The 21,759-nt window shown below is 39.5% G+C and overlaps 1 protein-coding gene across 7 annotated transcripts in view; it reads left to right on the plus strand.

Moving 5' to 3' along the window:
• The window catches only part of LOC111571747 (roundabout homolog 1-like), a 143,271-nt gene that overhangs the window by 12,687 nt on the left and 108,825 nt on the right, over window positions 1–21,759 (plus strand). For 5 of the 7 annotated variants that reach the window (XM_055017086.1, XM_055017090.1, XM_055017091.1 and 2 more), the window contains exon 3: window positions 7,789–7,941. The exons of 1 other annotated variant lie outside the window; for it this stretch is intronic. The gene's annotated coding sequence lies outside the window, so the exon portion shown is untranslated. Of the gene's footprint in view, window positions 1–7,138; window positions 7,198–7,788; window positions 7,942–21,759 lie in introns of those variants that run through there. One more of the 7 variants, XM_055017087.1, reaches the window with a different exon arrangement.

Raw genomic sequence — 21,759 nt, forward strand, 5'->3', positions numbered from 1 at the left:
CCTTTTTCTCCTTGGATAGATTAACCTTTTTTTAAAAAACTTGTTCTCTGTACTATGCTCAGAGCTGAACTACACTGAGTGTGGGGTGAAGTGGAGTGTTGCTTGACAGTTACAAGGCAGGAAAGGCTCCGAATAGGAAATGATCTCACGGGTCCCACAAGTGATAAATGACTCCCAAGATAGTGAGCGGTAATAACTTGTAATCATAGCCATAAGACGAGTTCACAGAGGCATGATTGAGAGAAGAAGGGCAGGAAGACATCATTCTGCATTCCTTTCTGAAACTGTTCACTGAAATGGCGTGCTTGAAGTCTGCCTGTCTAATACAGCCGTCGACAACACAACGCAATAAGTTTGGGGATGAAAAGAGGGAGTAGTGGCAACGTTTGGGTCTGCTTTCCCTCACTCAGCACTATTGTGAGGGATGGTCTATGATGCACCCCCATTTTTTCTCTGGTGCGGCTCCAGCCGGCAGCATGAGAGAAGCACCAGAACAGGAAGGAGGCAATCAATCTGAGTGACGGTGCATGAATTCCACCTCTCTAGTCACAGTCCACACCTGGGACAAATTCAGAAGAATGTTAGGCCACGGAGAGTTTCTGGGAAGTCAGCTAAAGGGCAAGCCAGTAAAGTACATATCACATCTGAAGGTTGGAGAGCACTCTTAACTGACAAACGGGAGGAAGAGGACAGGAAGATAACTTAAGTGTAGACTTAAGGCTGAGCAGAGAGGTCTAAGGACCGGTCACCTCCAGTGTTGTCTGGGCTCTGTGGTTGCTTGTTTTAATTATGACATCATATTGGCAGCATAACAGACACAACACATGGATCTGTTTAGCTTGACTGTAAGATCTAAATGCTGGAATAAGTGTAGCTCCAAAAGCATAACGCTGCATTATAACGTAAATAGCCCATTTATGTATTCAATTAGGGGAAATCTTTACTGTGATCCACAGCTTCCTCTGACTGACATTCATGATGAGATCACTTTCTCAGACTTCACTATTCTTTCTGGGCTCCAGTAGAGGAATGTGAATGCAGTTTGTTGTTACAAAGGTCTTAAAATGATTCATTAAAGAGTCAAAAGCTTTGTTTTGTTACAGAAGAGTTATATTTGTTTTGTTTCCAGATCATTGCACTTTCATGCCAGATTCAACACTTTTTTTTTTTTTACAGTATATGTAGCACAACCCTCCTTATCCATGTCTATCTAGGTACGTTATTGTTCCTTAAAGGAAAAATAATGACAACCTTACTGAACATATTGACATAACTATAAAGTATGGACTTTATCTATGCTCTGTTTTCATTTAATTTACAAGGATGTATCCTACAGTATAAAGTAAATATAATACTTGAATGTGATAAATGATGCACACACACCAGAATGTGTAACCGCTACTCTGTTCTACAGCATCCTGTTCACAGAAAAGGCAGTAAAATTGGGAGATGCTTCGATTTTTTGCTGACTTTCTCATGGTGGGACACTGTAACAACCTAGAAAATAACAGGAGCTCTGCACTTAGCATTTGCACAGATGTATTTTATCCTGAACCATCATCTTTTCCTAAACCTAACCAAGTAGTTCGGTAGCATAAACCAAATCAAACAGCAACTGAAAACAACTGAAAACAAGTATGAACATAGTATTTAAAAAGAATGGGACTCGAACTCCGGTCTTTGGGAAAGTCCTCATTGTAAATTAATATGCTTTCTTTTTCTTTAATGAATTGTTTTGACTGCACATTGCTAGAAAATTGAGAAAAAAGTGCCATATTCTAATAATATATATATTATAATTCCCCACACACAAGATGACTTCTTCTTTTAATTTGCTCTGTCTGCCTAACAGTCCAGTATTCAAAGATAACCAGCTTGCCTTCATGTATGACAAAAAAACAAACAAACAATTGCATTGTAGAATTTAGAAACGGCAAACCGTTGACATTTTCTGCTTTAAAATGGCTGAATCAATTATTTGATTGTCAAAATATTTACAGATTGATTTGTAACTGATTGTTGAATTGAATGACGGATCATTGCAGCTCTACATAAAAGGGACATTACCTTTACTGTCTGTCTTGAAGGTAATAATAAAGAATGTCTTCAGGCATATTTCTGACATTAGTTTACTGTGTAACAATTCTATAAATGAGACTTACAACCCATGAAACAGTCAAAAAGTGATAAAAAGAGAAAAACACAATGCTGAAAGCCAGGATTTCATTTCCACAATGGTGACAAAGAGTGGCTAACTTTAATGAATGAATTAATCTTTTTTTTATGTAGTTGCCACACTTTATGTATACCTACCATTATTGCTGAACACGAATATGATTTTAACCCTCACTAATATGATACACTGCACATTGTAGTTTGTGTGTTTGGATGGTAGAAGGTATTTCACAGTCACAGTTTTCCCAAAGGATAATTGCAAGATTTAAAAAATGGACTTGTGATAGGACTGTGTTAAAAATCTAATTTCAGATCCATTGGACTGCCAGTCTCTTCATCCCAGCACAAGAAATCATCTACTTATCAGACTTAAGCTATCCATGAACTATTATGCTAGCTCAACAGACAGTAAACTTCTTTTTTATGTTGTTGCCAATTAATTACTGAAATCTGGACAGATTTTTTTAAAATTACTAACTTGGTGAAGTAACTGCCTGACTACAGGAGATGCGTGGCATCTTCCCTGTTGATGCTTTGCCGGACCTATCGCGCTGTCATCTTAAATCAGATGATGATGTACATTTTGTTAATGAGGAAAATTTTTTTAAAAAGCTTCACTGAGATGAGTTGTGAGAATAATGTTTGGATTAGACATCTACATCCAGCCCATAGTGTCCTAAAAACTTGAATATCTGAGCTTGATTCATTAGTTCTCAATAGAAGCAAGTTCACTTAGGGGTTTGCTGAAGTGAAGGCCTTTCTATAATGAAACAATGGCCAACAGTGTCTTCTTCCTGAAAAGCCTGAGGTGCCAAAGCATATTGAAGATGAACATTTAGATGAATCGCAGAGTACTCGCTGCTACATACTCACACTCTTCTCCTTTGTTGTAAACTAAAAGCCACCAGTCTACTTAAAGCATTATCAGCCCTGTCTAAAGTCATTAAAATTGGAGCAGACTGGCCTCAGGTTATTTCTCTCACTTGACCTCTATTCTTACAAGCATCACTTTAGCTTTTCATACGAAGCTCAAAGATAGAATGAAAGAGAAGTTGAATGATACAATGAGTTGCAGGACGAATGTATAGAAATGGGGTAGGGAAGCAACAACAATTTGGAAGATGGGAAGAGGGGACCGTGGAAAGTATGAGTTTGTGTTTTCAGTGTATAATCTGGCTTTTTATTCTAAGTTCAATCTAATTTCTAAGCACACACACAATACAATAAATAAGGTCAACGCCTTGGCATATGAAAATAGCTTCTGCACTGTTTCTTTTTGTCCTGATTAGAGCGTCTGTGTTGCCATGAGCAGAATACCTAATTGTTCTGTATTGCATGGAAATTGTAATTTTCATTGTGGATAGCACTGTTTTAGTGAAGATTCAATGAGCTGATTAATTTGGATGTATGTCTTCAGGTTGCAGCAATGAATTGGATTTTTACCACACTGAAAGCTAGCAGTGTGGCTTAATGGGTGGTCCTGTTGGTGGTAAGTGATTTGTCCAAATCGAAATATCCAACCAAATTCTAGAAGGATTACCACCACAATTTGTGCAGACAGTCAATTTTCCAAGAGGATAAATTGTTCTGATGTTTGTGTTTTGCTAACGCCATCATGAGGTTGACATTTATGGTTTTAAATGAAAAGTCTACTTTTGAATGGATGGTCAAAATATAGATTGATATTCTTGCCATCTCCGGAAGACTTGACACCACTTTAGCAATGCTTTAACTATTCATCTAGTGCCATCATCGGAAAAAAAAAAAAAAAAGATTTCCCCGTTATGCATTTGTCCGACACCTGATACCCGCTAAACTAATACCTTCTGCCTCAACTGTGTTTTGTTCTATGTAATTATTAGTACACCATCAAGTCTCACTGAGACATTGTTGCTTTTCATCCCACACAGATCAACCAGTTTTCATTTAATGTTCTTCACGTGAATTCTTTTACAGAAATAGTTGTGTTGGTTGATCCCACTTTGCAAAAGTAAACTTATGACTGACTGACACACTCATTGCCTAGGTATTTGACTTGTTCACCCATAAAAGGACAGTGCATGGCTAGTTTCATCTGTTGGTATTGCAGTTTGAGCCGACGTTGTCCTGTAGTATCAAGCACCAAGACATAAAGTGGAATTTCCACAGATCAGACATTGTCCCAGAGAAGGTTGTTCAGCTTGAGATCTGAGGAATTTGGAGGTCGGGACAACCCCTTGAACTTGTGGTCATGTTCCTGAGACCATTCCTGAACCATTTTTGCAGTTTGGTGGGACACATGCTGAAACAAACACTGCCAACAGGGAATAATGTTGTCATGAACACGGACGTGCATGTGGCCTGCAACAATGTTTAGGCAGGTGTTTTGTGTACAAGTAACATCCACATGGATGCCAAGATCCAAGGTTTCCCAAGGCATTGCGTAGAGCATTACATTGCCTCCACTGGCCTGCTTATTTTCTGCAGTGCTGCAATCATTTCTATCTCAGTTGCTGCTATATATTACCTACTGACAGATTATAGCAAGATAATCAACATTATTCACCACGTATCACTTGTGGCTGACCAGCTTATACGGACATGTGGGCACTCCTTGAAGTGCACATAATTTTCAGGTACAAGGGCTCATTTTCCTGTGGGCTTCAAGTAGGTCAGGACGACTCTGGTTACTTTAAATGCTTGGAAAAGGATTTCGACAGTTAATACTAAACATTCAGAAACTTGATACCATCATTCTTTCAAAAGGTTATGCGACCAAATATTAGATTCTATCACCATTATTTCCTTTGACTCTCATCTGTCAGGGTTCCAAAAATTAATATCGCTCTTTGGACAAAATGACGACGTGTATGCATATGAATGGCATAAAATAAGCTAGTTCTACTTTTTTTCTGCCTAAAAATGTCTAAAGTAGCTAAAAACATAAAATTTTACTCTACTGTTAAAATCATTGCAGAGGGCACTGTGTATGTAAATGAGATATAAAATATTAGAAACAACATTCATATAGCTTGCATAAATTCAGTCCATTACAGTGTTACTACAGAATATTGCATTCCCCTTTGGAGGTGCCATATATTTTAACTGAACGGTGAAAAGTGATAATTTAGATTGAAAATTAAAAAGTTACACAAGACAACTGCTGTCTTTACATGGACTTACCATGTTTATTAAAACTAGTGTCAGTTTGAAAATAGGAACTGCACAAAAGAACAACCTCGATTCATAATCTTACTGTTTTGCTTTCAGCATCAGAAAATCCATCATTTAATTGTAAAAGAATACATAACTTCTAAGTCAGTGTTTAGAAAGATCAAGACAAATAGAGCTAGATGGTTCTGATAGTATTTGTATCCGCATGCAATTTAGTGGCTCACGTGTCCTCTGACCTCTGAGAGAGCGAGACACTGTGTCTGCCAGATAAACCTAATGTTGTTGTAATGAATTTTGGGTTGCATTAACCCATTCACAGTGGTATTTCTAGTATAGATTCTGAGCGTCTGGGATTCCAACCTAATCTAATGACACAGAGGCAGAGACACAACTAATTATAAAGAGAGGGCCAAGTCATTGTTCTTGCTGCAGGGTCTATAAATATATAACCCTAAATTTAATCAGGGCCTAATAGACACGCTGTGTCTATTAGGCCCTATTCTGCCAGTCAATTCTAACCATTTTAAAGCCTCGTGAACTCCCAGTGCAAAGTGGCACCGGCTGCAAAATGTCCAATGGCCACTGAAAAAAAAATAGCATCTTTTGTTCACTTAATGGAATTAAGAAATATTTTTACTTCCTAAACAGGTTAAACATTTGACTCATTGGCATGGCAGACAGACTTCTTGTGTTGGAAATAAACTCAATTCTTGATAGACTTGACTCCCTGTTGATGCACTGTTGCACCACTGTGACTTTGTTTGCTTATATTTATTGGATTTACAGGATGACGTGTTGTCCTACAAATGTATTTAGCTGCCTTGTAGGGCCTGACAGTCTATAAGCAACTAACTGCTGTGTATGGTTCTTGTAAAAGGTTAAGCATAATCACTTTTTAATATAATGCTATACAAGATGACTTGACTTTCTCACTGTGTTGGTAGTATCAAATATCTCACTGTTTAACGGCAAAGTATAGTATACACAGGGGCGGATCTACTGGGGTGGCATAGGGTGGCAACTGCCACCCCTAGAAGATGCCTTGCCACCCCGGCTGCCACCCCAGTTCTGAACGATGTAATTCAAAAATATGTATATGAAAGGTTGTGGCCGGCCGTAAAGAGCGAAAGTCCAGGAAAGACGAATAACGAGTGACACTCCGATGTCCGAGTGCTTTCGAATGCACCATGTAGACATAACGTCCTGCACAGTCTATGCTACTACAGACACGAGGCGATACGCCCCCCTGAGGGAGCTACTCTTAGGGTGCTTTCACACCTACGTCTTTTAGTCCGCAACACCTGCAAGTACGGTTCGTTTGGGCTGATTTGAAAGCATACCAGATTTTTTTGGTTCGGACTAACGAGCCGCACCGAGACCACTTTCGGGAGGTGGTCTCGGTCCGCTTCTATGTGAACTCCAGTTCGGTTCGCTCCTGGTGAGAACACAAACCTGTCTCCATTCGGACCGGCTTGATGGCGCAGCAGACTTTTTGGTCTACGGGAGCTTCCGTAGCAACCTGCACAGGGAATTTTGGGAGGCGCAAAAAAACTCGCGCTAGCTAAACCACATTCTCCACACGAGTTTGATCGAGAGCCTGCGTTTACGATGAACAGGGGACAAACTTAAACGCCTTGTTTTGTAAACAGCGCGGCCAAACGACTGGGGGGAGATATAACATTAATTGGAGTAGGTTCAACTGCGAAAACACTGGTGTGAATGTGAACCGAACCAGTTGAAAATAGCAACATTGTAACAACTTTTGGGTCCAAACGAACCACTCTAGCGGACTAACAGGTGTGAAAGCACCCTTAGACCTCACTCATGTGGATGACAGCTGGACTTCGGTGTGGCCGGAAAAACGTGACAGTAAGACGCTACTTAGACTGGGTTAGACTACATGGTAATATAACTGTTCACAATGTATTAAATGCTAACAGTGTCGAAATTCACATAAAGTGTTTGCTTGTGAGACGAGCCACGGTTTCCAGTGAGCCTGGGCCTTGCTAATTTTTAATTATGTAGCTAGCTAATGTTAGAGAACAGCCACAGAAGGATGGTGGGGGATCGTCTGTGGAAGTTTTTTTCTCATATTTTGATAATTACATCCTGTGGTTCTGACAACAGACTGAGTCAAAAGAAATCACACATTCACTAAGACTTTACATGACATTAAAGTGTAACCAAACCCCCAGTCACACCAGGTTTTCATGCACTGTATGAAAACTACATCCTGCTTGTTTAATGCTGTTTTTTATAATTTTGGTGTCAAGATCATAATAACACCAACATTGATGTGTTTCATTATAGTACAGTCATATCATTTAGTTTACAGCTCAAAAAACGTTTGCATGTTAAGTATCTCTTTAAAGGTTTAAATGGTACACATCAGATTGTATCATAGTTAATAATGAAAATTATCAAAGGAAAAACATAGTTCAATCAGTGTGATTCTTGTAGGAGACGGTAAAGAATGAAGAGGAAGGGAACCACCAGCAGCTTTTCCCAGCCTAAAAGAAGAGAGGAGGAAGAGCATCCCAGAGAGGAGATGGAGGAGGAAGAGTTCAGAGAGAGAGAAAGAAATGAAGGCATGCAGAGCTCAGACAGCGAAAGGTAAATCAGACTATCTCTGGTCCAACTGGTCAACATGGTATGAATATTGCTTTAGTATTATATATCTGAGGAAGAGGTACACCTGTCGCAATAATTACCTTTTTGGACAAATTATTATCTGATGTAGTTAGTCTTTTAATTTTAAGATGATAAGTAGATCCTTAATTCTTAAGAATATCCAAATATTGGAATTATAGAATTATTGTAAGAAATGTCTCAAATAAAGAGCATCAAAAAATACAACCACAAATCTAAGACAATGAGTTGATAATGTAATCATTGAGGCAGGCCGAACATAAGCATAGATCACACAAATGCAGATTTCCCAAAACAGTGCATAAGAGAGACATTGTCTATTCTCAATCTAATTTGTTGCTAAATTTAAGAAACATTTTTAACATATCTAGCATTTGGTTTCTTCAAAGTGTATAAGGTTGACTTTATTTCAGTTTAAATCTTTTCCTCTTTCTGCTAGACATATCAAATGACATATTCTGATTGACAGCTAATAAGAACAACTCATGTTTAGGATTGGTTGACAAATACAAACGATATTTACTTATTTACTTATTTAACATACTTAGCAGTATTTGTGTCAATTTGATAACGCCTGCTGGTTGGTTTCATAAAAATCCGTCATTCCATTTTTGAGTAATGTTGCTAACAGACAGACAGACAAACCAATGCCAATCATCATATGTATATATATATATATATATATATATATATATATATATATATATATATATATATATATATATATATATATATATATTTATATATATATATTTATATATATATAAATAAAAATATATATTTATGCCACCCCCTAAAATGTATCTGCTACCCCTTTGCCACCCTATTAATTTTTCTCTAGATCCGCATCTGAGTATATGAGTATACAACACGTCAATTTTAATGTTACAACAAGAACATAATTGATAATAAATAACAAAGAAAGTCTCGTTGTCAGGACTATATTAATGTAATTTGCATCAGTGTTGTGAACTGTAATTATGTTACAATGTACAAACTTGCAGTGGTAAAACCTAGCCATGCTTACACTACTGCTGGTTGGAAATATTTATTTAACTTAACTTTGAGTCCATTATTTACGAGAACATGCTGTTGTGGAGACATGAAGCCAAGTTTGGATACACAGTGGGACAAAAACATGGACATTTTTTATTTTGAACAAAACAATTTATGTCTGAGGACATTATTAGTTGCAGTGGTTTAGCCCTGTGACGCTGCAGCTCTCTGGCTGCTCTGTTGCATTAGATCTACTGTTAAATCATTTACCCCTTGTCCTGCCAAGTGTGCCACTCCTGTGCGTTTTCTGGGATCCATAAGTGTCAGAAATCCCATCAGAGACCAGAGGCTTTTGTAGAGCAGCCTTTTAACTCATACCCCGCCTCACCTAAAAGTATTTTCGGAGCATCATCTTTGAGTTCTTCTGGAACTTCTAGGGTATGTATGAGGGCCTTAAGTGTCTTCTGTGCATAGCACTTTCAACACTTTCTGTGTGTGTGTGTGTGTGTGTGTGTGTGTGTGTGTGTGTTTCTTTCCTGAAAGCAGAAGGGACCTTTCATAGATAAATAAGCCTGCCTCCGTGCCTGAGGGCATCTGACAGCGGTAGATGGGACTTGGGAAGACAGAATGGCTCCACAATACTCAATATTACATGATACTCAGTGTAGCTGCCCGGCACCACACCTCATACAACAGCAACAATGTTACAGTGTCTGATTAGGCTGTATATTTTGCAACATTAATGCATGTAGCTGCTATGTATTCTTTCAAACCTTCTAGGTGATTGTTTGTGAAAGTATAACAAATTACCAGGAAGTAATACACTTAGTACACTTGCAGAGTTGCAACCTGGAGGTAATTGAGGGAGTTTTTACTGAACAGCTGCACTAGCAGTTTAAAGGCAACTACTGCATGGACAAATAATCTTCTAACACAACAGTGAGACTGCTTATTCAACATCAAATGGTGTGTTTTATTAAAATTTCATTTTGAACAAAATTGCTCAGAACTTTTCAGTGACTGTTACCTGCTACATTTTTTAAACAGTCACAACTTTCTCATGCCACTATCATATGTAGTCCTTGTTTTGTTTATTTTACATAATATTTATTTAGTGGACACTATATTATGGTTGCTACAGACTAAGCAGTGGGTCAAATGACTGCACATAAAGTGGAAGGGGTAACACTCGATGATGAGTTCAAAAAGAATTATCACTAAACTGCTGGTTCCGCAAGGACTCATCATTTTATTGCATTTGTTCAGTAGAAGTACATAAAGTCCATAAGCACTGAATTGGGGATAAAAGTAGATTGAATTTTGAATATGATCAGATGTCACCAGAAAAATGTTAATTCTGCTCATTGTCACGTGAACGCGTCAATTAAAATTGTCACTGTAACACCTGATATACTGTATAAGTGTTGTGCCTGCAGCTTGCTCAGTCACCCCCGCGTGGCTGCTGAACAAGCTGTAGTTTGAGCAGTTGGTTTAGTTGTAGTAGTTACCATGTTCCATTGCAGGTATTGTTGTAGTTTCAGTGAGCAATTAAGTCACAAGAGTTGCTACTCTTGTAGTGTTTGGTGTAGTTGTTGTGGTTACAGTGTTTGGTTTGGTTTCAGAAGTCATTGTAGTTGTTTCTGATCATAGTTCGTAGGCCTACTTCTTGTGAGAAATCTGCAGCTCCAGATCTGTCTGTTGGTGACACCATTCCTTGTATGTGAACATGCTTGTAGTTAGATTTGGAAAACCTAAGTTGACTTCATAAGTTGATATTCATGTTGTGTGACTACTTAGTGTGACTGCAGGTATCAGGACTAGATAACCAAAGATATTCTATGTCAAACTTGCTTTGTAGTACAGTGTCCTGGAAGACCATCACAGACAACTAAAGCAGATGATTGCAAAATTCTTTCCTTGATGTTGAAAAATCCCTTCACAACATCTAGCCAAGTCAAGAGAACTCTTGACAAGGTAGATGTATCATTGTCAAGTATACAATGTAAAGACGCACTGATGAACGTAAATACTGAGGGTATACCTCAAGATGCAAACTGGTAACACCTAAGAACACAATGGCCAGATGAGAGTTTGCTAGAAAACATATGCGACAGCCACCCGTTTCTGGAACAGGCGTCTTTGGACAGATGATACCAGGAGAAACTTGAACCAGAATGATGGAAAGAGAAGAGTTTGGAGAAGGGAAGGAAGGGCTCATAATCCAAAATATGCCACATCGTCTGTTGAACATGGTGCAGGCAGTGTTATGGCATGTATACATATGACTGTTAATGGCACCTAGTCACTAGTGTTTATTGATGATTTGACTGCTAATAGAATGAATTCTAAAAGGCTTAGAGCTTTACTTTCTACTCTAATTCAGTCAAATGTTGAAAATCAAGAAGGCATTTCACAATAAAGATGAAAAATGACAAAAAAATAACCAAGAAGTAAACCTGAGTTATATTACCATCTGAGGGTTATGCTGCTTTCTGCTTCAAACTTGGTGCACGATTCACACAAAAGTGTGTTTAACGCATCATTTGAGGCTTCTTTTGCACAAAATGAAATGATTGTGAACAGCTGCTGAAGTCAACAGGTTGTTTAAAATGAGAACAATGAAAAATATCAAAAATATGATGGTAAAAAGCTGCTACTGCAAATGATGCAAGACAGGAATGCTGGTTAAAAAAAACAGTTACATATGCAGATTTACTTTATCAATCAATGCAGCTGATTATGATAAACAGCTGTACACTGGAGCTATTAAATGTCAGACTTCATATATGTAAACATGATATTGTACTTGTACTGTACTTGTATTGAAGTGGATTTACGTCTGACACTGTCCCATAATGCAGGATATCAGTGTAATTTTTGGTCAAATCAAACTGAAAATAATGTTACTGATTGAATATTTTCTGTAAAAAAATACAACTAAATCAGTCTTCTATCAGCTGCAGTACCAGCATGTAAACGGGCTTGACAGCAAATCAGGTCCAAACTTAAAACCCTTTTAAATGATTTTTGCATCAATAACTAAATACATATAGGTTCCCATGGCAATGCAATTCATACAGTGTACAATACTGTAAATATGCGGCTTCATTCAGTGATTTTTGTAAACACTTTGTTTAAAGAGAGACGCTTCTTACAGCCGTTTTAAATCCAAAACTGAACATCATCTGCTCCCAACCAGGTTAGCTCTGCAGCATATGGTTCCACGGAGATCTATTTAAGTAAAAACAGAGCCACCTTCATGATACTGAAAACTATGACTTTCGGCTCAACTTACCTCGCTAACCCACTAATCTCACTTCGTAGTACAGCCCACCGGTCCACCATTTAATACATGTTTGTTTGCTGCAAGGAAATTTGAAGTGTTTCTAAATTGACGTTATTTGCAGACAACAATGTTATTCTAGGGAATGTCTAATTTTGGCTACTACAGCAAATTAAATACCTGATAAATCTTTTCTAATATCAAAGACTTAATAGTCCCTGTATTATAGGTTAGCTGGAGTTGTGTGTGTTTGTATACATGTGTTGTTCTGCTCTGTGCAGCTGGAGTCAGCTGTCTTTTACAGGGCGTTGTGTTGAGTATGTGAAAGTGTTGGTTTTCGAAGCAGCAGACACACTGGCGGTGACAGAAAAGGCGCTGGACGGCTCCCAGGCTTCCAGCACGTCCTCCTTCCTTCACTCTCACCTTAATCCAAAGTGAAAAGACAACACACTCTAGCGATACAAATTCAGTCACTTGGGAGCTGCCTCTGTCGCTAGCAGGAAATTAGGAATGAGATGAGTCAACTGTTTCTTTTCACTTTTCCCTCTCTGTGTTTTTGCATTCGTGAGTGTATGTGTGTTTGTGCATGTACCCAGATGTGGTGTGAACACAGTGAGGAAAACAATGAAGACAGAACAGCAGCAGCAAGGAAGACATTCCTGTCTTATTGTGTCTGTCCTGACAGATGTATAGTAAAACTTCACTTTGACTTGCTTTATTAACCTGTGTTCATATATCAATTCAGATTTACAGTGGTTCAATAATATTTCAGAAATATGCAGTGTATATTTTTGCATCAGTGAATCCATCTTAGCTCAGTGGTTAGCACTAGAAGATCCCCGGTTGGCGTCCCGGCCTGGGCCTGGGATCTTTCTGTGTTGAGTTTGCATGTTCTCTTCTTACCACTGAAAAATCTTGATTGAAGCAACTTATTTTTTTGTTTGTCAACTTAAAAAGTTTAAATATGAAGAAGAAAATTAAATATGCAACTATTCATACCACACAGACATTCCTTTTAAATAGCATCGAAAATTAGTTGGAATAACTTAATTTTTTATGAACAACCAACAGAAGCCTTATGTTTATGCTAACAATCATGATCAATCATCCTAAAAATCAACATACATTTGATTGTAGAGGAAAATAATTGCTCTAACTCAGTGCAGTTTGTTGGTTGAACATAATTTCAACAGAAGTTGTCTTGATTCAAAACAATTGCAAACTGTATTCAGAGTTTACATGGTATCTTAGCTTCATTTTAAAAATGTCTACCAGCAAAGCGTATGGCAGCACTTCCTGATTTGAAGACAAGAGCTGCAGTTAAAACCACAAAAGTTAACTCGCTGATGGTCAGTCAAGCTGACTTCATCCATGGCCAGAAAATTGCTTTATAGCGAGTTAGAAAGACTGATTAGCTGTGACAGCAGCAGTGCTGACAGAGAGCTAGAGTGTCCACATCTTATTTTCGGAATTCTACATTTTAGGCATGGAAGTCAAAATCTATCCAGCAAGAGGACCAGACTTGAACTGAAAATAGCAACAGAATTTTCACGTTTCTTTCATTTAGAATTTTTTGTAGTTTACTGTCTTTTTGGAGCACATTTTCCATTGCAGTGCTGTAAGCTGCACTGATTTGTGAGGTTAAGGTCTGCATGTTTAATCAGGTCAGCAGGATTACCAATGGACCTTGTCACAAAACACAGCGCTCACACTGAGTGTCGACACTTCTAACTTGTGTTTCCCACTGATGACCCTCTATGGCGTTATAATCCGAGCTTCAGAGGTTTGATCAGAGTAAGAGCCTTATAAGCTATTGGAGGTCAGACGTCTTTAAGCAAGAATGACTTGCAAGGACACATTAGTGGAGGATTACATTCAGTCCTCTTGCAGTGCTTACATGTGGTGACAAACCTGCCTCAACAAAGGAAAAGGAGCTCCTTCAAACACTGTAAACTTCTCAGCAGGCCATCATTGGATGGCTAATCATTGTGTTGCACAACTCTCTGTGAAATTTCCTTAAGTTTGACAGACAAATACTGCAGCCTATTCTTGCCCTATATTGTTGTTTTGCCAAACGTTTTAATAGATTTCCCACAATATCTGCCATCATATTGGTTTTTGCTGTAACTAGCAAATGGAAAAACTAAAACTAAAGTAAAAAAAATCTCCTTCCCTTCACTGTGGTCTTCTTGCATTTCTGTATTACATCATCACAACAAACAGCACATGAATCCATCCAATCTCCGTCTGTTTCCACCAATCCGTAAGCAGCGTCACCTGAAACTGAAAACTATCTCTCAATAAACCAGACCACACCCATAGGATGCTCATACATTGATGAACCTCATCCTGAGGGGTGGGGTGGTGGTGTTGCTGCCATATACAGGAAGGACAAAATATCCGCCATCTCCACCCCTGCAGTTAGCTCCTTTGAACATCTCTCTTTTATTTTTTCAATTATCTGGTCAAACTTCCCTGGTCATTGCCATCATCCACTGCCCCCCACAGAAACATCCATCCTTCCTGTCTGATCTTTCTGATTTGAATGAGCAGCTCCACCTGCACTCTTGATCCCATCCCATCCACTCTCATTAAGGCCTGTCTCCCTTCCATCTCTCCTCTCATTACTACAGTCATTAATTCATCCCTCAGCTCTGGATCAGTACCCTAACCCCTCAAACTTGCTGCTGTTATCCCCATCCTTAAAAAACCTGGACCCAACCCCGACATCATGAATAACTTCTGTCTCATTTCCAACCTCCCTTTTCTGTCAAAAATCCTGGAACGTGTCGTAGCTGCCCAAATCAAAATCCACCTCACCTCCAATGCCCTGTTCAAACCATTTCAATCTGGATTCCGCTCACAACACAGCACTGAAACAGCCCTTCTTAAAGTCACTAGCGACATCCTCCTCTCTGCAGACTCTGGCCTCCTCAACATCCTCATCATGCTCGACCTTACTGCAGCCTTTGACACCATCAACCACTCCATCCTGCTCTCCCACCTGGAATTACTCCTCAACATCACCAGTACCGCTCTCTCCAGGCTCAGGTCGTATCTCTCAAACAGACAACAATTCATCAACATCAATAACTGCACCTTTCCGTCGCTCCTCTGCTGCAAGGATTCGGTGCTCGGCCCCCTCCTGTTCATCCTCTACATCCTTCCTTTTGGTAACATCAAACGTAAACATGGTCTTCATTTGCACTGCTATGCCGACGACACACAGATCTACATCTCAACCCAATCCATCACCCCAAGAACCTGCTCCACCCTGACCAACTGCCTCGGTGAAAAAAAAAACATGGATGTAAAATAACTTTCTACAGCTAAACTATGACAAATTGGCCCCCACACCCTCACGAAAAACACTGACAACATTGTCCTAACCATTGACGACTCCACTCTGTCCCCATCACCTCACATCCGAAATCTGGAAATCATTCTCGACAGCAACCTCACCTTCGAACAACACATCAAGCAGATCGCCCGGACCGCATTCTTTCACCTCAGAAACATTGCACACCTCCGCAACTCACTCTCCTTCTCTGCTGCTGAAACCCTCATCCACGCATTCATCACATCCCGAATTGACTACTGCAACAGCATTCTCTATGGTTCATCCTCAAAAGTCCTCAATAAACTTTAGTATGTCCAGAACTATGCTTCCCACCTCCTCACCCACTCCCACTCTCGTGAACACATCACCCCTGTCCTCCAAAACCTCCACTGGGTCCCTGTCCCACAACACATCCAGTTCAAAGTCTTCCTTCTGACTCACAAAGCCCTTCATAGCCAAGCCCCCCATACCTCAGAGACCTGTCCACAGTCTCCGTTCCTCTGATGCAAACCTTCTTTCCCTCCCTGTTCAAAACCAAGCATCAAACCTGGGGCGACAGAGCCTTCTCCATGTCTGCCCCCACACCCTGGAACTCCCTACCCCAACACATCCGTGACTGCACCGATCTGACCACTTTCAAATCACACATCAAGACCCACCTGTTCAGAACTGCGTTTAATATATAATACTAATTTATTTTTATGATGTGTGTTATGACTTGTTTTATGATGTCCGTCTGTTTTAATATTTGCTGATTTTATAATGTAGCTATGTAAAGTGTCTGAGTATTTTGAAAAGCGGAATTATTTAAGTTCAACAGATCATCCTGGTTCTTCCCTCAATTCCTCAATAACAAAAAAAAAACAAAAACAAAAAAAACCCATTATATTTATGCAATCACATCTTCTTACAGACACTTGCAAGTTGCGAAACCTGTCCTAATACCCAGACATGTCTACCTTAAAACTTCCCTTTAAGTGTGTGAGGTGAAATAGACTTTGCAGGGAAACAACAGGTCTTAAAGACAGTTAAGAATCTTAACCTCACCAAACCTCTAAATCCAGCTTCAGAATGAGAGCATACAATCATCTCCCACACTGTGAACCAGTAGTTATTATCACTAGAGTAAAAATTCAACAGACTCCAAGTACAGTGTCGATTTTTCTCCTGGCAGACATTTTAATGTGTAAAAGCAAAAAACAGAAGATGTAAAATAAAAAGCAGTTATTTTTATTTACACCTATTTTTGGCAAGTCAGAGTATCTACTGTGAGAAAGTCCACTTTAGTGGTGTACTTGGAACAAATAAATTCAATAATAAATAGAGGCACTACAAATGAAATTGTAAATTGTCAATGTAATGTTTTTGTCTAACATTTTATATTTAAAACAGAACATTTCACAGATATCATAAAGTAATTCTAGTACTCACTAATTCATGACGTAAACTGCTTCTTACAGTTCAGCCAAAACCTGGACACGCAATCATTGTGTTATTGTTACACCTGACAACATTGACACCTATGCCGGAGTTAAATGAATTAAGTGATACATAGATGAGCCTTCTTTTCTCAAACACTTCACTTCTTCCTGGAAGAGCCTGGACTGCCTGAGGATGAGTAAGCTACTTGAAGCCATCTGTGTCTGGGCTTTTGTGTGTCTCGCTTAAGAGCAACACACCACGAGCTTTAGACACCAGAGGCCTGAAGTACGAAGATTAATTTAAGGTTAGTGAGGTAACTGCAGCTTTAATCTTGGATTTTCAGGGTTACAACTGATGTCTCACATCTCACCAGGGTGTGCAATGCCATGTCAACGGTGCTTACTACACCCAACGTGCTTTGGAACAGTTTATGTTTGAAACAACAGATCAACATGTGTAAAACCACTGCCTACTGACCAACCCATTTTTTTGGAAAATGGTGTCCGCTTCCACAGAAGATCGTAAGGGCAGTGGTGTTGAGACAGATGAGTCAGTAAGAAATGAAAAATCATCTTTGATAAGGGATGAAACATATTCAAAAGTCAGTTGCCTTCTTCTTAAGCTCTCAGGTTTCAAGAATTTTTAGACCTGCAAGCAATTTCAAAGCCTTTTCATTATTCTTTAGGCCTTTGGATAGCGATATAATCCTAAAGCAGAGTCTGATTAAAGCACAAGATGCTTATATTAGTTGACCTTACAAGATTTGCATGTGAGCCTGTTTGAACATTGGACAGTGTTTTTGGTAAGTCTGAACTTAAAGATAGATAAAATTAATACATTCACACAGTCATAAAGTATTTGCAAGCTTTGCTTCCTGTCTTTGGTGGCAGCAGCTGTGCTGCTTTCATTCTAAACTATATTTATAAAATTTTTCATGCTGCTTTGAGATTGTCCTACAGTCCAAAAACATGCCGAGGTTAATTGGTAATCCAGAATTGTCCATAGGCATGAATGTGAGTGTGCTTGTTTGTCCTTCTGTGTAGCGCTGCAATAGATTGGTGACCTGTCCAGGGTGTCCCCTGCCTTCACCCTAAGTCAGCTGGGATAGACTCCATCCCCCAAAAACCCTAATGAGGATTAAGCAGTGTATAGACAATGGATAGTTGGATGGTTTAAGATTCTAGTTTGTTCTTCTTGTGAGAAATATGCAGCTCTACAACAGTCTCTGTGTGCACGATTAGTCATCCGGTGCCAATACCGCCCCCCTTATGTAAATGTATCCAAATATACTTTTGCACAGCCTGGGTTGACTTAAACAGTTTGTCTTTGTGACTGCTTACTGTGACAGTGGTTATCAGGCTCAGTGAACAGGATAACAGAAGAATATCATAGCTGTGTTCAACTTGCTTTGTTTACAGTAAGGTAGGAAAGTGCATGATTTTTGTAACAACATCCATGATGATTTCATGTCAAAAATGCATTCCTGGATCTAGTAGATTCTAGGTAGTTGTAATATCTAGTGTAAATCAGGAAAGCTCAAGTCCCAGCTCTTGTCAACCCTCCACTTTTCAGCAAGGAGCTCACAAAACACAGTACCTGCCCCTGGCAAAACAGCAGAGGGCAAAAGTAAGCATTTGAAGTAGAAGCACAAACATCGAGCAAGCTACACAGGCCAGTTGTTTTTTTTTTATGTTTTTCTTTCTTTCTTTTTTTAAATGAGCCAACCCTGAGCTTAAAGAAAAGTGAATATTGAATTAAACCTCACCCAGTGTTCAGAAATACTACTGCAAATGGGATTATAATGTTCCTTTTTTGTAGGTGTAAGTAGAAATGGTGGCTACCAACAGGCCGTTCTCCAAAAGTTGCGTTTTCGCAGTCAATTTAGAGGTTATTGGCAAATGAAATACTCAGTTATCAGTGCATATCATTGGCACACATCTGAACCAGTAAGGACCTCTTCAACCCTACTGGATTATTTAGACCAGTTGATGTGTTTTTATCCATTCTGAGCACTGATAAAGAGAAAGTAACTCTAATAACAGTGGCAACCTCTTGCCATCTTGTGAGTAACCCTGGTGGAGTTGTCACCCGAGAAACCTATACAATGTAGGTTTGTAATATGTGATAAATGCAGCTAGAAGGTGAATTTTATTCCAAACCATGATTCTTCGCTAAACCTAATTCAATAGTTTTGTTGTCTAAAAGTAACTAATCACAGACAGAAAGCAGCGAGTCAAAGTGAAAGTCAAAATGAGACTTGAGTCAAAAAATAATACAAAAGAATAGTCATAGACAAGACTTCCATCTATTCATCAATTTTCTAAGATCACAGAAGCAGAAGGTGAAGCAGGTCACTCCAGACATCCGTCTCCCCAGCCATGCTTCCCAGTTCCTCCTGGGGGATCCCGAGGCTTTCCCAGGCCAGATGAGATTTATAATCTATCCACTGAGTTCTGGCTCTACCCCAGGGTCTCCTACCCGAATGGACATGCTTGTAAAACCTCCAAAGAAAGTCTCCCAGGAGGCATCCTAATCAGATGCCCAAACCACAAAAGTCTCTCTTCACCATATCAGTCCAGTACAACGCTTGCATTACTGGTGTTGCTGCACTAAGCTGCCTGTCCATCTCATGCTCTTATTTTCCCATCACACAAAAGATGGTGAGATACTTAAACTCTTTTGTCTGGGGCAGCAACTCCCCCAAACCCAGAGGAAGCTATCTACCAGTTTCTGGCAGGGAACAATGGCCTCAGACTTGGAGGTGCTGAACCTCTTTCTGTCCCTTTGCTCTAAGCTACTCCACTGTACAACGATAGGACAAGACCTCACTGGATGTTGTGACTTACTATTTTAGCTCTTTCACACCACTCTAACTTGTGTGGCACCTATAAGAGAGGGACAGTTTGTCTCATCAATTTTTTTGGCAACGTAATTCCCAGCAAAGCTCCATCCAGTCTCAATCTGACTAGATGTGTAATTAGCTATTGCAATTAAAAACACATGCATAAGTGACCTTTAGATATTTGACTGTTTGTTAATGAAAATGCCACGTGACTCACACAAGTTAAATACAAACTTTGGTTTTCATAAAAAAATCTAATAAAAATAACATTAAGGCCCATTTTGTTAGACATAGGGTGGACCTTCACTCCATGACGCTTGCTTAGATTATGTACACTCTGTGCACATGTGCCACAGTTTGCAGAAAAAGTGACTTTGAGCTGCAGGCAATTGGGCTGAGTGTCCCTCCGTGTTTTTGTCTATGAGCAAAAGAGTGACTGAACAAAGATATCAAGAGGACAGAGAGAAATTGTGGAAGACGCCACTGGACTTTGTGAACAAGCCACGAGGCAGAAAGGGAGGGTGGTGACTGTATGATCAAAAGTGGAAGTCCACCAGGTTCATATGATCCTGGCCAACATCATAGACCATCAACTTATGAGGCAGAATTGTGGAGCCAGACCCTATTCAGCAGTTATCATCAAGATCAGCTAATGAGGAGAACTAGAAGCATTCTGATTCACCACACAATGCTAATAAACCACATCAGTGTCGCAAAGCAGAGCCAAGAAGGCAGTGATTAATTACAGTGGAGCATTTGATGAATAAATCACATAATAATAAAGGGAGGATCACAAGTTTGGGAATTGATGTGAGTCTGAGCTTCACAAGAGTGGAAAAAAAAATAAAAATAGTATTTGATCACAATGCTGCTTGGCTTCTTTGAGTCAGAGCAAGAGGAGGAAAGGAGGGCACGTCATTTCCCATCATCTGGAGAAGTCTTTCTCCTCATAACACTTACTCTAGAGCCTCCCAAGAGTGGCAGAGGGGAGGCCATTAAAGTCCTGTTGAAACACTACTGATACTGTCAGAAGGAGACAGGAGATGTGGAGAGAAACAAGTAAGAAGACAGGCCCCACCAACAGCAGTGACACTCTCATAGCTCTCACTGCTTTTGTCCATAGTAAGTGTGTGAAGGTGCCAGATGAGCATCAGTCTCATTTTTTTAATCTTTGGAATTTCATTGGACACTCTTAGATGAGGTACAAGGTTGTGCAAGGTGTATAAGTTATGTAGACGAAGGAAAGAGTGAGAGTAGGGGTCAGAATAATCGGGTGACAAACTACAGGAAAGACAACAGAGTCTTAATGAGGCATTGGGCCACTGCAAGCTGCCAGAAAGCTCAGATCTGACATCTCGTGTGACTTCACTAAGGAAACATCTCCACTCAGTGATTCAGTTTTTTCCATAAATGTGTGCCTGTCTGCTTGACCTCCCAGAAAGCATAGTTACCGTAATGAAAGAGAATATTTGAAAACATCAAGGCATATTGTGTTTTTAATGTAACAGTATGACGTCTCAGCAGCTGTTAAATGGATTGCCTTTGAATATGGTACCTACATCCGCCGTGCTCTTGGAATGTATCCTTTGTGGATTTCATAACTTTTTCTCTGGCACCACATGACATTCGTGGGTGTGAGTGGAATGTCCCAACTCTTGAATGGGTTGTCATGAAATTTGGACAACATATTTATTCCCCCTTAGTATTCCATTATATTGGTGTATGACCAGATACCTGCAAAACAATGGTATTCCCACCAATGCTAACATGTTGGTGTACATTACACCTGCTAAACATCAGTATCTTTGTCATTTTGAAAATTTTGAAATGGCTCAAAGCATTGCTGTGCCCAAATACAGCCTCACAGAGCAAACAGCACGGCTTTATACTCGACCAAAA

Source organism: Amphiprion ocellaris, chromosome 14 (assembly GCF_022539595.1).
Source record: "Amphiprion ocellaris isolate individual 3 ecotype Okinawa chromosome 14, ASM2253959v1, whole genome shotgun sequence".
Lineage (NCBI taxonomy): Eukaryota > Metazoa > Chordata > Actinopteri > Pomacentridae > Amphiprion > Amphiprion ocellaris.